General features: G+C 41.3%; 1 protein-coding gene across 1 annotated transcript in view; it reads left to right on the forward strand.

Annotated features, from left to right (window-relative positions):
- The window catches only part of UNC5D (unc-5 netrin receptor D), a 647,189-nt gene that overhangs the window by 277,565 nt on the left and 353,517 nt on the right, over positions 1-16,107 (forward strand). The gene's annotated exons all lie outside the window — the stretch shown is intronic.

Raw genomic sequence — 16,107 nt, forward strand, 5'->3', positions numbered from 1 at the left:
AATTAGCATGCGGTTGGTAGGGCATGGACTGGTGAAGCACAGCTTGGCTTCACCAACTTTGAGACCCATTTCTGCACCCCATCCCTCAGGGCCTTATGTCTTCTGTGTGCCGTTAAAACGTGCCTTTATAGAGATGATCACGCTGAAGTTTGCAGCCACTGTTTGAGTTCTCGTTTTGAAACTTTTCTAAGTTAGTGTTTTGTAGTTATAAGATGGTTCAGTTCACACTGCAAGCTAACAGAGGTCCCAGCACTTGAACCTGACTTTCCCACTTCTAGGAGCATGGAGCCCAGCCCTTGATCACAGCAGTCAACTCAACCCCAACACTTCCTTCAGAGCTCTTGCTTGAAAAGGACTATTTGTTGGGTCTTTCTCTGCGTCTAGAACTGATAATGTTTAGCAGCTAATACTCTTATCACCTCGCATTTCAAACCTTCAATATCCAGGGAATGGCCATTCCAAGAGATTCCTTCAGTTAGCAAATCTTTCTTGACTTGTTTTATGCTGTAGATGATTTGATTAAAGTGTTTCACCAGAAATAGAGAATTCTGGAATTAGATAAAGCATCTTCCTGCCATCCCCATCCCTACAAATGGAAAGCGCTGCATAAAATTCATTTTTTAGTTAAGCATTCAAGGAAGACTGTTATAATTAAAATGAATTGTAACCCCTTGCAACCTAGCATGAAAAACATTGGGGAGAACACTAGGTTTTTTTTTTTTTTAACTGTATTTAAGTTCTCTCTCTCTCTCTATCTCTTTAGTCGCTAAGTCGTGTCCAACTCTTGCAACCCCATGGACTGTAGCCTGCCAGGCTCCTCTGTCCATGGGATTCTTCAGGCAAGAATACTAGAGTGGGCTGCCATTTCCTTTTCCAGGGGATCTTCCCGATCCAGGAATCAAACCCAGGTCTCCTGCATTGCAGGCAGATTCTATACGAACTGAGCTGTGAGGGAAGCCCCTTTTAAATTCCCTAGTGGACCTTAAAGCAATTCATACCAAAAGAAGCATAGTAAAAACACCCAACTGATGCTTTATCATATAGTGTCATATTACATCTTCCTGGTATATATCCTGGTTTCCTCCACTGTAATTAAGAATTAATATCCTGGGATCTAGGGATGTTATCTGAGATGCAGTACACAACCACTTTTTAATGTTTTAGTTAATAAATTAAATGTATAATGATGGACACATTTTTGCCTGTTGGCTTTGTTACAGTGTGGTTTGGTGATTATTTAAAGATCCACAGAGTTATTAAAAGAAACTGCCATTCAAGTAAGATATATTTATGCTTTATTGTAGATCACTGCCAACAATTTAATGCCTGTATAAATTAAAACAGGCACACACTCAAGTGTTTGCTTTGTGATTCAGTATGGGATGGACAAGGAAAGCTGTTGTTTTCATAGTCTCTGTCGTTAAGGAGTTAAGACAAGAGCAAAGTGTAAAGAGACCGTTAGACAGACCTCAAGTATGTAGTGTTTAAATGAAGTTTTCCACTTAAGCAGAAATTGGGAATGAGTCTACTCTAAAGAAGACAAAGGGTCTTGAGATTTATGTAGTTGGACAAAAAGATCACTTCAAGGAATGCTTCACTATTCCCACAGGTCGGGAGAAACTTTATGGGGAAGCAGAGTGGGTGAGAAGGGCTTGGGGACGTAGTCAGAGAGAGAGTGCCAGCGCAGGAACGAGCAGTAGTAGCTTATGTCTTAAATTTTATTTTATTGGAGTATGCTGCTGCTGCTGCTGTTAAGTCGCTTCAGTCGTGTCCGACTCTATGCGACCCCATAGACGGCAGCCCACCAGGCTCCCCTGTCCCTGGGGTTCCCCAGGCAAGAACACTGGAGTGGGTTGCCATTTCCTTCTCCAATGCATGAAAGTGAAAAGTGAAAGTGAAGTTGCTCAGTTGCGACCGACTCTTAGCGACCCGGTGGACTGCAGCCCACCAGGCTCCTCCATCCATGGGATTCTCCAGGCAAGAGGACTGGAGTGGGGTGCCATTGCCTTCTCCATTACTGGAGTATAGTTGATTTATAATGTATTTTTTGATGTATAGCAAAGTGATTCATTTATATATTCACATACACACACATTCTTTTTCATTTTCTTGCCCATTATGGTTTCTCAGGATATTGAATATAATTCCTTGTGCTATAAAATAAGACCTTGTTGTTTATTCATTCTATATACAATAGTTGTACAACAGTAGTTTATTGCTTAATTTATTGAAGTATAGTTGACCTACAGTGTTGTATTAATTTTTCCTGTACAGCAAAATAATTCAATTATAACGTCAATATATTTTTTCATATTCGTTTCCATCACAGTTTATCACAGTCTATTGAACATAGTTCCCTGTGCTGTACGGTAGGATCTTGTTGTTTATCCATTGAATATGCAATAGTTGAGCAGCAGTAGTTCAGAACCTGCGCTAACAAGAGAGGGAGGAGTTTGGTTAGCATTAGACCAGGAAAACCAGAGAAGGCAATGGCACCCCACTCCAGTCCTCTTGCCTGGAAAATCCTATGGACGGAGGAGCCTGGTAGGCTGCAGTCCATGGGGTCGCTAAGAGTTGGACACGACTGAGTGACTTCCCTTTCACTTTTCACTTTCATGCATTGGAGAAGGCAATGGTAACCCACTCCAGTGTTCTTGCCTGGAGAATCCCAGGGACAAGGGGAGCCTGATGGGCTGCCATCTATGGGGTCGCACAGAGTCAGACACTACTGAAAAGACTTAGCAGCAGCAGCAGACCAGGAAAACAGTGCACAGATGAGGGAATCTGTCATTCCTGGAGATGAGTAGAATGGTGGGATTGGCAGTAAGTTGGTAAGTGGTCTTAAGCTGAGATGGAGTGGGAGGAAGCTAAAAAAAGAACTATTAAAAAGTAAAAAAAAAAAAAAAAAAACTTTGAGGAAAGTGTGAAGCTTTTGATCTGAGTACAGAATGCCCTGGTAAGCACCTTGTGAACGATAACTTGCGTTTTTAATGGAAACAAAGACACAGCCTGACAAGCATGATAGCATACTTATGGAAAGGGATGTAGGAAAGAGATCCTTCTGGGAAAATAAAAATAGAGCTTGTGGTCTCCGTCACCATAAAGCCCCTTGGTAAATAATTGAGGGAGAAAATGTTCTTGGCTCAGAAACTGAATCAAGAATCCTCATGAAGGAAAAAATAGAAAAAGTGCCTTGCTTAAAGTAACAGAAGTATCTAGTTGCCAAGATGAATATAAACCCAAGTTTCCTCTCCCCCTGGATCCTTCCATGACACCAGGATGGAAGGTATTGCATAAAGGTAGAGTGTTGGAGGCCCTCTTGTCCATGTGGGTTCAGTGGCATGGGTGTGTGAGCAGCAAGCACAGATCACAGAGGTAAACCCGAGTTCTCATCCTGTCGGGCTGACAGAGCGATGAACCAAGCACAGCAGGATGTGAAAATAATATTCAAGTTGTCCGTTGTAGAATGCGGTGTTTTGTTCAATGTGATCGCCCTGACAGTTGGTGACAGGGCCTCCAAGAAACAAGTGCACTGATGACCTCAGTGACAGGGAAAGCGTCACCCTCAATTGACAACCTGGGAGGAATAAGAGGGTGAAGCACCTGGAAATGGACCTATGGTGTTCATAAAGAAAAGGGAGATGAAAGGAAATGCCCAGCCAGAAATATGTCTTATAAACAGTGGAATGCAGATTGACTGTAAATGGTTAAATCCCATGAAGACAGGGACTTTCGTAAGCTTTAGGCAATGCTGTATCTGCAAACTTTAGAACAGTACCCTGGTATATGGCGAGCATTCAATATTTGTTGAATGATTAGGTGGATGGATGGATGGATGATGAGAAGATGGGTGGGAGCATATTCAGATTCCTTTTTTTTCCCCAAACATTGACAGTAACAGGCACTCCTCCAGAAGTTGAACGAGTTCCTTTCACAAGCTCAGGAGCCCCATTCCACTCTAAGCATGGCATGAAGGACATCTAAGCTTTTAAAGTCAGCATTCTTCACTAAAGACCCTGAATGGTGGAGAGGAGAAACCATCAAGATAATTAGATTCCATTTGCTTTAGAGTATTAACAACCTCGGAGAAGGCAATGGCACCCTACTCTAGTACTCTTGCCTGGAAAATCCCATGGACGGAGGAGCCTGGTAAGGCTGCTGCAAATTACTGACAGTATAAAAGTGGTGTTTTGGCTACTTGAGGGTGTGTGTGTGTGTCTACACATATTTAAAAAGAGGAGATATACATTCGGACACAGATTTGTGTCATCTGTTCATCAGAGACTTCCACTTGGGCTTTGCCCCTTTATGCTCTCCTCATCCCTTTTCTGATGATTTACCACGGTTCACTTTACTTTTTTTCAATAATTTTTTAACTCTTTATTTTATATGGGAATATTGCTATTTAACAATGTTGTGATAGTTTCAGGTAAACAGTGAAGGGATTCAGCCATACACATACACATATCCATTCTCCCCCAAGTCCCCCTCCCATCCAGCCTGCCGCATAACATTGAGCAGAGTTCCCTGTGCGCTACAGTAAGTCCTTGCTGGTTGTCTATCTTAAATACAGCAGTGTGCAGTAGCAGTACATAACTGATCCTAACTATCCCTTCCCCCTATGCTTGCCCCCTGGCAACCTTAAGTTCATTCTCTAAGTCTTTGAGTTTATACAACCACAGTTCATTTTAAACCTGCCTGCATTCTTATCCTCCGTAGATGCATATGTGAGAATTTTTGATATTAGTTTGATTTTTTTTTAATGATATTCAACATACCCACCCATCATCAGAACGCCAGAGGAGAGTGTTGTCTAGCTTCCAAAACAGATGACAGCTGTTGAGATGTGGGTTATGGGAGTATGAGGCAAAGACCTTCTCAGATGTGACGTGTATGCTACATACAGAGAATTTCTGCGGTCTTAGAGTCCTTACACATTGATTATTCCACTTGCTTCCTCACTTCCACTGCTCTCTCTTACAGTTAGGGCAAAGCCACGGAAGTAGTTCTGGTCCCTAACAGGAATGTGATGCTTTACTTCCAGGTGAAGATAGTTAAAAGCCAGCATGGTGCCTGCTCCCTCTCTCTGCCTCAGCAACCTTGAAGGCCACATGTTGAGATGGTGGCCTCACAAGATGGCCATATCTTGGGTCCCTGAGTCCTGGATGGAGAATCATCCCCACTGACCTGCTTTGGATCTTACGGAAACAAGGAAAAGCCCTTCATTGTAGGAGGCCTATGAGATTTCATGGCTCATTGCAATGGCTAAGACATACTATCCTGACTCATAAAGTTTTGTATAAGTGAACTAAACTGCTTTATGGTGCTGGAAAGGAGGCCCACTAGAGGAGTGAATCATAAAAATCCCCATAGGTGGGTGGAGTTGATAATCTGAGCCTCAGTAGGTGAAGTCATTCATTCTGTAAATTACTTAACACATGCTTGACCTGAGATGTATCAACACATTTTTAGAGACTGATAGAATTAACATTACCACCTGAAGTTGTAAGAGGTTAAAATTCATCGAGGGGTCATTATAAGACTTTTGATTGTCGTTATTATTCACTTTCGCTCCAATAGGGTTTTGTTTCAACCTTGTGCATATTATAAACACAAGTTTATTACATAAAATTTTCCAAAATGATACATTGCAAAATTTTTGAGGGAAGAATTTTTCAGTGAATTTCATGCAGGTACTTTCTGTAGTCCAAGCAGCATATTTACTGGTGTCTCAGAAAATGATTATTCTTCAGAATATAGTTCTGATTTAGATGATGTGAATCTTAGACCAACAAAAAGGCAAAAAAAAGCCTTAGTGATTGATTCTGATACAGAAAGGGGAAATGAATTGGTGCTGGAGAAGACTGTATAGGTATGCCAGGTAGAGCTATTGAATGTAATAACCTACCAAGTGTTAGTGAAATAACAATCTTTGGTTAGCCAAAATAAAAATGGCCCCTATAGTCATTAGTTTCTGCAAAAATCCCATAGTCAATAATGAGTTAAATCATGGGGGATTAAATTGTAGAGAAGAAACAGACTGAGGTCTGTCCTCTGCTGTCACCACCTCCCACTGGAGGTTTAGGAGGCTGAATATGGACTTTGAACATTTGAAGGAATAAAAGAATATCCAGGGGAAAAGGGTAGAGTGTGTGTGGCTTTGTTTTTGTTTCATTTTTCCCATGCATTGACAAAAATGTTAAACATAGGAGTTTAACTCAGGCTGCCCTTGATGTTGACAGTGACCATCAAATAAAACACCCCAATGAGACACTGGGCTTCCCTGGTGGCTCAGGTGGTAAAGAATCTGCCCACAATGCGGGAGACTCAAGCTCAGTCTCTAGGTTGGGAAGATCCCCTGGAGAAGGGAAAGGCTACCCACTCCAGTATTCTTGCCCGGAGAGTCCCATGGACAGAGGAGTCTGGCGGGCTGCAGTCCATGGGGTTGGACAGAGTCCAACACGACTGAGTAACTTAACATTTTCACTTTCACACTGAAACACAAGAGCGTGACTCTGGGATGGCTGGGTTGCGCGTGTAAGTTTCTTCAAGGCCTGTCCCTTTTTGCTAGGTAGGTGCACACAGCAGTCACATGCAGGCCCAAAAGGTGACGTAGAAGCAGTTAACCGTGGTTACTGAGCCTGGCCGCTGCCCTGTGCTGGCTCTGCACCAGGATTTGAACTCCCTGCTTGCCTGTGCATCTCTACTGTGAGTGTAGGACTTTCGGCCTTCTAGAGAGCTGCAGGCTTGAGACTCTAGGTTTGAACCTTGACTCCCAAAAGACCCAACCATAGCCTGCTCCTGGCCCATCTGAACAGGTGGGCGGAAGATGGGGGGAGAGGGGCCCATTTGTCACCTTTTTCTGGGATTTTGTTTATTTATCTAGTCACTAAGTCATGCCAGACTCTTTGCAGCTCCATGGACTGTAGCCTGCCAGGCTTCTGTCCATGGAACTTTCCATGCAGGAATACTGGAGTGGGTTGCCATTTCCTTCTTGAGGGGATCTTCCCTGACTCTGGGATTGAACCCACATCTCCTGCATTGGCAGGTGGATACTTTACCACTGAGCCACCTGGGAAGCCCTCTTCCAGAACTGCTTGTCCTAAGAACCTTCTGACTGTTTTGTATTTTGTTTTGACAAGGAGGTTGGGACAAATTGATCTTGGTTGTGACTTCTTGTTCAAGTTTTTACAGATTGTGACATAGGACACTTTGCTTATGAGCAGACCCGTCCTCACTTCTATTCTGAGTATAGGTAGGGAGTTTGCAACCGTGTTATGCTTGGAGAGGGATCCTTTCTTTCAACTGTGGAGCCTGTGTTGAGCCCTAGTTGGCAAGTTCTAGCACCATCCTTTTCAACTTCTGTTTGTAGAGTGCCCATTGAATGCTTGACCTAAAATAAATGTGGTTGCTGGAGTGAAAAGTATTTGAGGGCAGTGCTTTTTCATCAGTGACTCTATTATTGGACAATATCTTATACACAGAAACCTCAACTGTCTCTTGTATTTGCTGTAAGGTGGTAATGCTGTGAGACCTGCAGTCATCAGACCTTCAGGCTGATCCTTGCTGTTAAATTAGGATTGGTGCTAGTGGAATCACCTTTTAACTAGCCTCTGAATGTAGTTGTTCAGTAGCTAAGTCGTGTCTGACTCCGTGCAGCCCCATGGACTACAGCACCCGGGCTTCCCTGTCCTTCACTGTCTCCTAGAGCTTGCTCAAACTCAGGTCCATTGAGTCAGTGATGCCATCCAAACATCTCATTTTCTGTTGCCCCCTTCTCCTCCTGCCCTCAATCTTTCTCAGCATCAGGATCTTTTCCAGCGAGTCGGTTCTTCACATCAGTTGACCAAAGTATTGACACTTGAGCTTCAGTCCTTCCAGTGAATATTCAACATTGATTTCCTTTAGGATTGACTGGTTTGATCTCTTTTCTGTCCAAGGGCCTCTCAAGAGTCTTCTCCAGCACCGCAATTCAAAAGCCTCTGGATGACTCTGCTGCAGATGCAAGTTTTGAAAACCAGTGAGTTGGGCCATGGTCTTTGGCAGGAATACTGGAGTCACAGAATCCCTACCTCCAGGAAGCAATTCCTGATCTCTAGTCCTGGGTCCACTGCGACATCAGCTAGACACTTCACCTCTCTTGGTATTAATTTATTCATCTGGCCACTTGCCTGGAAACTCCCATGGACGGAGGAGCCTGGTAGGCTGTAGTCTATGGGGTTGCCGAGAGTTGGACATGACCGAGTGACTTCACTTTCACTTTTCACTTTCACGCATTGGAGAAGGAAATGGCAATCCACTCCAGTGTTCTTGCCTGGAGAATCCCAGGGACGGGGGAGCCTGGTGGGCTGCTGTCTATGGGGTGGCACAGAGTCAGACATGATTGAAGCGACTTAGCAGCTGCATCAGCAGCTACAAAGGTGTCCTGCTAAACACTTGCAGAATTTTCTTCCACCTCTAAAATTGTATGACTATCTGATCTTTCATTCATATCAATATTCTCCCAGAGCTGTAACTTGAATGTGTGAAGTCAGATGGGAGAAAAGGTATCTCCTGTGACTGCGAACTTGGACACTCTCTGTCCTTAACTTGGAACCTTGTCACAAGGCCTCAGAGCAGTGTCTGTCCTCAGCACCACCGCTGATAAATGTCTGTCTTCCCTTAGTTTATTCTCCAGGTTAGCTTTCCTTTCTGTTTTCTCCTGACCTGCGTTCTGCAAGACCTCTTGTTGCAGGTGAGCCTCAAGTGAAAATGCGCACCTTTTCTTGAGAGTTAACACAGCTCCCGTCCGTAGAAGTTCTTTCCTGTTTATTTTTCTCCGCAAAACTCTGGCTAGAAAAATAAGTGAAGGATTATACATATGTATCTTTTCATTTCTTTCAGGCTTCATAGCCCAGGGTCTGGATGCTTTGATCAGCTATTCTGGCATTAATATTGATTTCTATTCCGCTCTTTTTTGTCATTATTTTTCATCCCTTACTGCTAGAATTCAGCCTGTCTTTCCACTGTCTGCGTTTCATTCCTTCTGTGATCTTTCTAGCAGGGCATTCATTGAAACGTTCATCCGCATCTACTGCCCTGACCGGATGCAGCCCCTTTGTGGGTCCTTCTAGTTTACCTAAAGTGCTGCAAGACACTCCTAATCTTTTAAGATAATTTTCTTTGAACTTTGAAATTTGCCTAAAGAAATCTGTCTGCTTTTGTGATTCATTTCACTTAATTTTGAACTTCTCTGAGGGCCTAATTGTAATGTGTTGAAATCTTAGAATGTAGCTTTTTTCTCTTTCTCTTTGATTAGTTTCGAGTTTCCTTCTCACTCTGCATGATAATTATTTTTAGTGTATATATTGCTTCTGTAGGCTGACATTCATCATTATTTTATCTTCTCTTTTGTCCTTTTTCCTCTTTCTCATCCATTACATAGCATTTGGGTATTTACCTGGATAATTTCAAAGTCAGTGTTACATCATTGAAAATCAGCTTCTTTTCTCTTTCTTCACAAGATGATTTTATGATACCCATTGTTTAAAGATGCTGCTGCTAATGATAATGCTTTCTGCTCAGAAAGAATTATTCTTGAATTTGAGTATGGAGAAAATTTGAATGGAGCATTTCTGACATCCAATCAAAGATAATCATGGGTGGCTATTAAGCAACAGGGGAAGAAAAAATAATAATGAAAACGAAAAACTAGATTTATTCAGAGTCTCATGGACCAGAAACTTAACATCATGTTATTCTTCAATACTTTTTACCAAGAGTCCATTAATGAACACTCAGTGGTAACATCTAGATACACAGTGCAACTGATAAAAATCATATATTACTATGTCTTGACTGTTTGATCACACAGATAGAAGTAGTTAACCATTTTTATTGAGTTTCTGTTAATTTTTGTCCTCAAAACCAGCAGTTTAAGTAGGAAGATAATCTTTGAACATGATCATTGATAAATGAAAGTAAATATTCATACGGAATTTTGAATTTCATGCTGACATCGCTAATGAAGATGGATAAAAGGCTTTATTAAATCAATGGATAATTCCATTTTAAGAAGGCCCTGGATGCAAATCTCATAATTCATGCACTTACCAATGTTCTTCCTTGCCGTGGCTGTTAGATAATAACCTCTTAGGGCAATAGTCAGAATCTCAAGTTTAGATTTTTGGCCTTATAATAATCAACACAGATGGGTTCACCACTTCAAAAGTTTTTGAATTTTTATTGAGCTGTTTTTCACAGTGTGATAGAAACAAAGTGGGCTGCCATGAAGAAGCCAACACAGGGGCCTTAGTTTAAACGTTGATATACAGACTTGGTTTAGTTGTCAACATAGAACAATCTGTAACCAGATTAACAGTCCATATGTTAGAGGCACACATAGGAAAGCCCCCTTTCCTTCAGCAGCTTCTTAGAGAAAGTGACTTGTTGGCGTAAAATTGTTGCAACCTTGTACTTTAATATTCTGATACAAAGATGTAAGCGCACTTAGCCCTCAACATCTGTTCTCACTAGATACTTATTTCAAAGGCCTGCATTTCTTAACCTTCACTACTTGCTGCTGTTATTTGTCCACAAGGGAACCACATTTCAAGCAGACAACCATGCTCGGCTTACAGGCATGTGTCTGTGAAAGGAGAAGTCAACATTGAGTTCTCATATTTAGTTAGGGTTTTCTTTTCAATGCTTTTGCTGAAGCTGATGATACTGTGTTGTGAGCACGTTAAACATTCTATGCATTTTGATCAAGTGTGAATGATGTATCCAAGGAAGCAAAAAGTCAAGTACAACAGTTTTGTAACCTGCTTTTAATGAGATCTTTAGGGAGTTAAGGCTCTATTGGTTGAGTTACATGGCAGTCGTCCCTCCTAGCTACTGAGTTTATTTAAATTACATTTCAAACTAGTCATTGTAGAAGAGCGTTTTGGAAAATGAGTGAAATAAAGGGCAAGTCTTTCAAGAGTATGATATCTGTTTAGATTGGGAGGTTTAGAGAAATGGTGTTTGTCTCTGGACCTCAGAAAGAGGAATGTTGTTGCTAGGAGTATCTTCAGTACTGGACTTCTGCATTTTCTTTTAAATCCAGACTGCTCTTAGAGGCTTTGAAAAGCTTTGTTTGTACCTTCTGATTTTGAGGATACAAACACACAAACCAGGTAAGCCTGCTTTGCCCAAAACCGGGGGCAGAAAGTCACCTGGCATTTCTAATAAATGATTTGTTAGTCTTTGAGAGGCTTTGATTTTTGATGAGGGTATTCTCTTTTGTTAGAAAAGGAACACAAAGGAGTTGAAATCAGCTGATGGCTGGAGCCAAAGTGTCACTGTTATGACAGTGCAGGCTTCCATTACCAGTGTGTGCATTAACTTTGTAGGGAATCGATCCCTCTTTCCTCTGGGAGGCAGTAGCTGTTGACTCACCTGTTCCATGCTGTTTTCTAAGAGTGATCCCTGACCAACTGTTACTGTCTCTTCCGTGCTGCTCACTGACTCAGCTGAGCCTGAGTCTTTTGCAGCCCCACAGACTGTGGCCCACCAGGCTCCTTTGTCCATGGGATTTCCCAGGCAAGAATACTGGAGTGGATTGCCATGTCCTTCTCCAGGGGAATCTTCCCGATCCAGGGATCTATCCTGGGTCTCTTGCTTGGTAGGCAGTTCTTTACTTGGGAAGCCCCAAGTTATCAATTACATGCTAAGTCTATTCGAGATCATTTCAGTTTCCAATATTGTATTTTATTTCAATAATGAATTAGTGATTTAAATATAGTGTTGAAGACACGATCTTTATAGACAGAGGATTTTTTTCTTTTTGCTCTTAAAGGTATGTGATTGCACTATCAAAACAATGTTTTTCTAAAAAATAGGGAAACTAACGTTATAGCAAGACACATTTTGTCACTTAACAAATTCTACTAAGTTAAGGAAGAAAATTGAAACTAAACAAAGCAACCCTGTGGCATTTTGGAATACATGGAAGAAAAAAGGATTTTTGTTCAAGTTTTCAATGAGATTAAGAACTGAAACTAGATTTTGAAAATTGTTCAGGCATTACAGGGATCTGATCCTTGTTCTTGGGTGTCCCCTAGGAAACATCAGGAAGTTTCTTGATAAAGAGAAAGAGAAAAATCTTTTCATCGTTTAGATCTTTCAATTCAGATTGGTGTGGTAAAAGATCATCATTAAACAAAATTTATTGGCAGCCTCTTATGTTCGGGGACCTGTTGTAGAATGCTGGGATACATTGGTGATTAAGTAAATACAGATCTCTGATCCTAGAGGGCTTACATTCTAGCAGGGGCAAGGCAGAAAACATATAATAAACCTCATAACTAAGTGAATTACAGAGAAGGACAGAAGTGATAAGTGCTATTTAAAACAAAAAAAAAAGTACAGGGGGCAAGATAAAGGAGATGAGAAGAGGCTGCTATTTGCTTTGAGTAGGTAGGGTGGTCTTTGTTGAGAAGATAATGTTTGAAGCTAAAAGGGAAAGTCAGCAAGGTGGATATTAAATGAGAAGACTCCAGGAAAAAGGAAAAGCCCAGGTAGAGTCTCTACAGTGGGAGAAGCAAGTGGGGTTAAAGGAGAGTTCAAGTAGGGGCAGTATATGGGAAAGAGGAGCTCGTTTGAAGGTTTTGAACAAAACATGAAATAATGCAACTTACCTTTTCAAACCATTACTCTGGCTTCCATCAAGACTGTCGGTGCCCAAAGGAGAAAGCAATGGGATTAGTTATGAGGCCATTACAGTGATTTGTTTAAGCAAGAAATTATGATTGCTTTGATCAGGGTGGGAACAGTGGATATGCTAAGAAATGGGTCCAATTTGGCTATACCTTGAAGGGAGAGCCCACAGGATTTCCTGATAATTGGATTTGAGATGTGAGAAAGCAGTCTACCAACAGTGACTCAAGACAGCTTTTTTAAATTTCATTTTTATTTTAGATTGGAATATAACTGATTAACAGTCTCATGTTTCAGGTGCGCAGCAGAGTGATTCAGTTTTATACACACACACACACACCCACACACACCCCCCCCACACACACACCCCCATTCTTTTCCAGATTCTTTCCTCATGTTGGTCATTGCAGAATGTTGAGTTTCCTGTGCTATACAGAAGGTCCTTGTTGATTATCTGTTTATATGTGTGTATATCATTAATCCCAAATTCCTGATTTGTATCCCCCTGCCACCATTTTCCCCCTTGGTAACCATATGTTTGATACAAACTTGCGCCTGTGCGTCTGTTTCTGCTTTGTAGAGAAGTTCATTTGCATCAGGTTGGATGGAGAATGGTTGCATCATGTGGCTTCAGCGGGCAGAGGATTCAGTTGTGGATGTTTATAAGGTGACAGCTAGACTCCCAGATGGAGAAATGCCATGTAGGGAAGTGGAGTTATGTCAAAATGCCTGTCATTTAGGTGAACAGAGAGCATGGGAAGTTAATAAGAGCTGGGACAAAGTTTCTTTGCTGATTCTGTGGATGAAATCATCTTTGTTGAAGCCAACTGACTTTATTTGCTTTTTAGCATGTAAAGCTGTGTGCATATTTTATCAGGCAAACATATCCTACCAGAAAGGGGAATTGACCTTTAACGCTGAATAAAGTGCTCACAGCCCATTTGACTGGCAGAGGATTAGGGCGCAGAAGGCAGGGAGTAATGTCATTCGTATTATCAGAGCTGAGACACTGTGTGTGTGTGTGTGTGTGTGTGTGTGTGTGTGCGTGTGCGCACATCATGCCTTCATACTGTTAACACCACAATTTGTGTAATGAAAAACAACCATGAACACAAATATTAAAATCCCCATCTTATACAGTAGATTTGTACTAGCCCTTCAACACCCACACGCTTAACACTTTTCTGCATAATATGATATTAGATTCTAGAATAAATACTCTTCCGTGCCTGTATATTCTTGTCTATCTCTGAATTCAAGTATAAGTATGGAATAACTTTTTGAAAAGTGTAATATTGAAAAAGAGTTAAAACAATGGATTTTTATCACCTCCTCAAAAACAACAAAAATGATTTCATTTAAAAAATGCTTTCTAATTATCCTTCATATATATGTAATAATCGGGCTTTATGCTGATATGGATAGAATTTTGTTTGTGGGTTTTTAAAATTTGCTAGTCTTTTTGTTTGGTTGGGTTTTGGTTTGGTTTTAAATATCTCATTCCAACACCCTCCAATTTCCAAGATAACCAGTGTTAACAATCTGGTTGGTGTTTAGCCCATCACACATGTATGTATGGTGTTGGATATACGTAAGAAAAGTAGGTCAAAAGAATTTCCTGAAAATTTGGATTGAGGTGTAGGACAAATGTGAAGGTAGGTAGAGTATTTACATAATTTGTGGTCCTTTTAAGATCATGCTATCTACATTTCTCTAGCTCCACTGAATAGGGAATTTCTCTCCATGCCAGAGATACAGATGTAATCATTGTTTTTAATACCTAGTGTTCCATATTATTCATTGTTTTAATTGTTCCTCTATGGATGGACAGTCAAGATTTTTTTTTTTCTTCTCTTTTGGTACTGACTGTAGTGTTTATAAAACAGTTTATACCTTATCTGACACAAAGTCAGCACACTAAAAATGTTAGCTGTTTTTATTGACCAATTTGCCATAGCAAGTGGTGGAGCTGCTGCAGTTTGAACAGATTACAATTTATGAAGACTGTGTTGTAACAATGTTACTATACCTCCCCTCCTGCTCCTTCTCTTTCCTTCTTTGTAACAGCTATAACTGTTTCGGAGTTCTAAGCTGAGCCCTGGGATTTCTTTGGAAGGAATGATGCTGAAGCTGAAATTCCAGTACTTTGGCCACCTCATGCGAAGAGTTGACTCACTGGAAAAGACTGTGATGCTGGGAGGGATTGGGGGCAAGAGGAGAAGGGGACGACAGAGGATGAGATGGCTGGATGGCATCACCAACTCGATGGACGTGAGTCTGAGTGAACTCCGGGAGTTGGTGATGGACAGGGAGGCCTGGCGTGCTGCGATTCATGGGGTCGCAAAGAGTCGGACACGACTGAGCAACTGAACTGAACTGAAGCTCACCCTTGAATTGAAGACCAGTGACTCACCCTGAGACCGGAAAGGGCGTAGGGTGCAACCTTTAAAATGAAACAGCCTGAGGACATGCCATAAACTGCTTAGAACCAAATAAGTCCCAGATGGCTGCCAAGACAGTTTGGGGGCTGGCCATGACGGTCAAAAGTGGGTGGTGACCTAATTCCTGGAAATCCCCACCCCTTCCCTAGAATAACTGGAATACTCCTCCCACTCATTAACCTGTGAAGTTACCCACCCTTACAGACACTGACAGTCCCAAACCCTGGGGCCCCTCTTGCCTTCTGAGATGGCCCACCCTCTGTCTGTGGCGTGTGTTTCCTCCCTGATAACCCTTCTTTCACTTCACTGTGACTCGCTCTTGAATTCTTTCCTGCGGGAACCCAAGAACCCTCACTTGGCAGCTATCCCAGGGACTCAGACGTGAGCTGGGACGTGACTGTCCTCTCATGCCCCACTCTCCTTCCTGCAGCAACCGTATGGTGGATATTCCACAGTATTCACAGTACATCTGTGATTTCAAGACCAGACTTGAGCGTTTCCTGCATGTAAGAATTAAAGATTTTAAAATTTAAAAAATAAAAAACTAAAATTAAAAAAAATAAAAAATTTAAAAAAAAAATAAAAAAAATAAAAAAATAAAAAAGAAAAAAAAAAAAAAACTAGTTCTCCCCCACGTTTTAAAAGATTCAATTGCTATTTCCAATATATGTCTACTCATTTGTGCCTAGAACTTGCTCATTCTCCTGTACCTTTTGACCTCTTTACCTTCACATCCAGTTTATCTCAAGAATAGGTGGATTAGATTCCTTCCATGGCCCTCAAATCTTTTATTTCCCCCATTCCTCGCTTTTAGCATCCTAGTTAAAACGTATGATTTCAAACTAAATTCCATGCTTTGTCTTTATCCCGTCAAATATATCCTGTCCATATGCCAAATTAAATGGTTAGAGTGTGCTTTATATATGTCACTGTGTCTAAAATAAGCCAAAATGCATCTTTTAACTACAGATTAAAAGATAACTGAGTC

This window comes from Ovis canadensis, chromosome 26, assembly GCF_042477335.2.
Source record: "Ovis canadensis isolate MfBH-ARS-UI-01 breed Bighorn chromosome 26, ARS-UI_OviCan_v2, whole genome shotgun sequence".
In the NCBI taxonomy this organism is placed as follows: domain Eukaryota; kingdom Metazoa; phylum Chordata; class Mammalia; order Artiodactyla; family Bovidae; genus Ovis; species Ovis canadensis.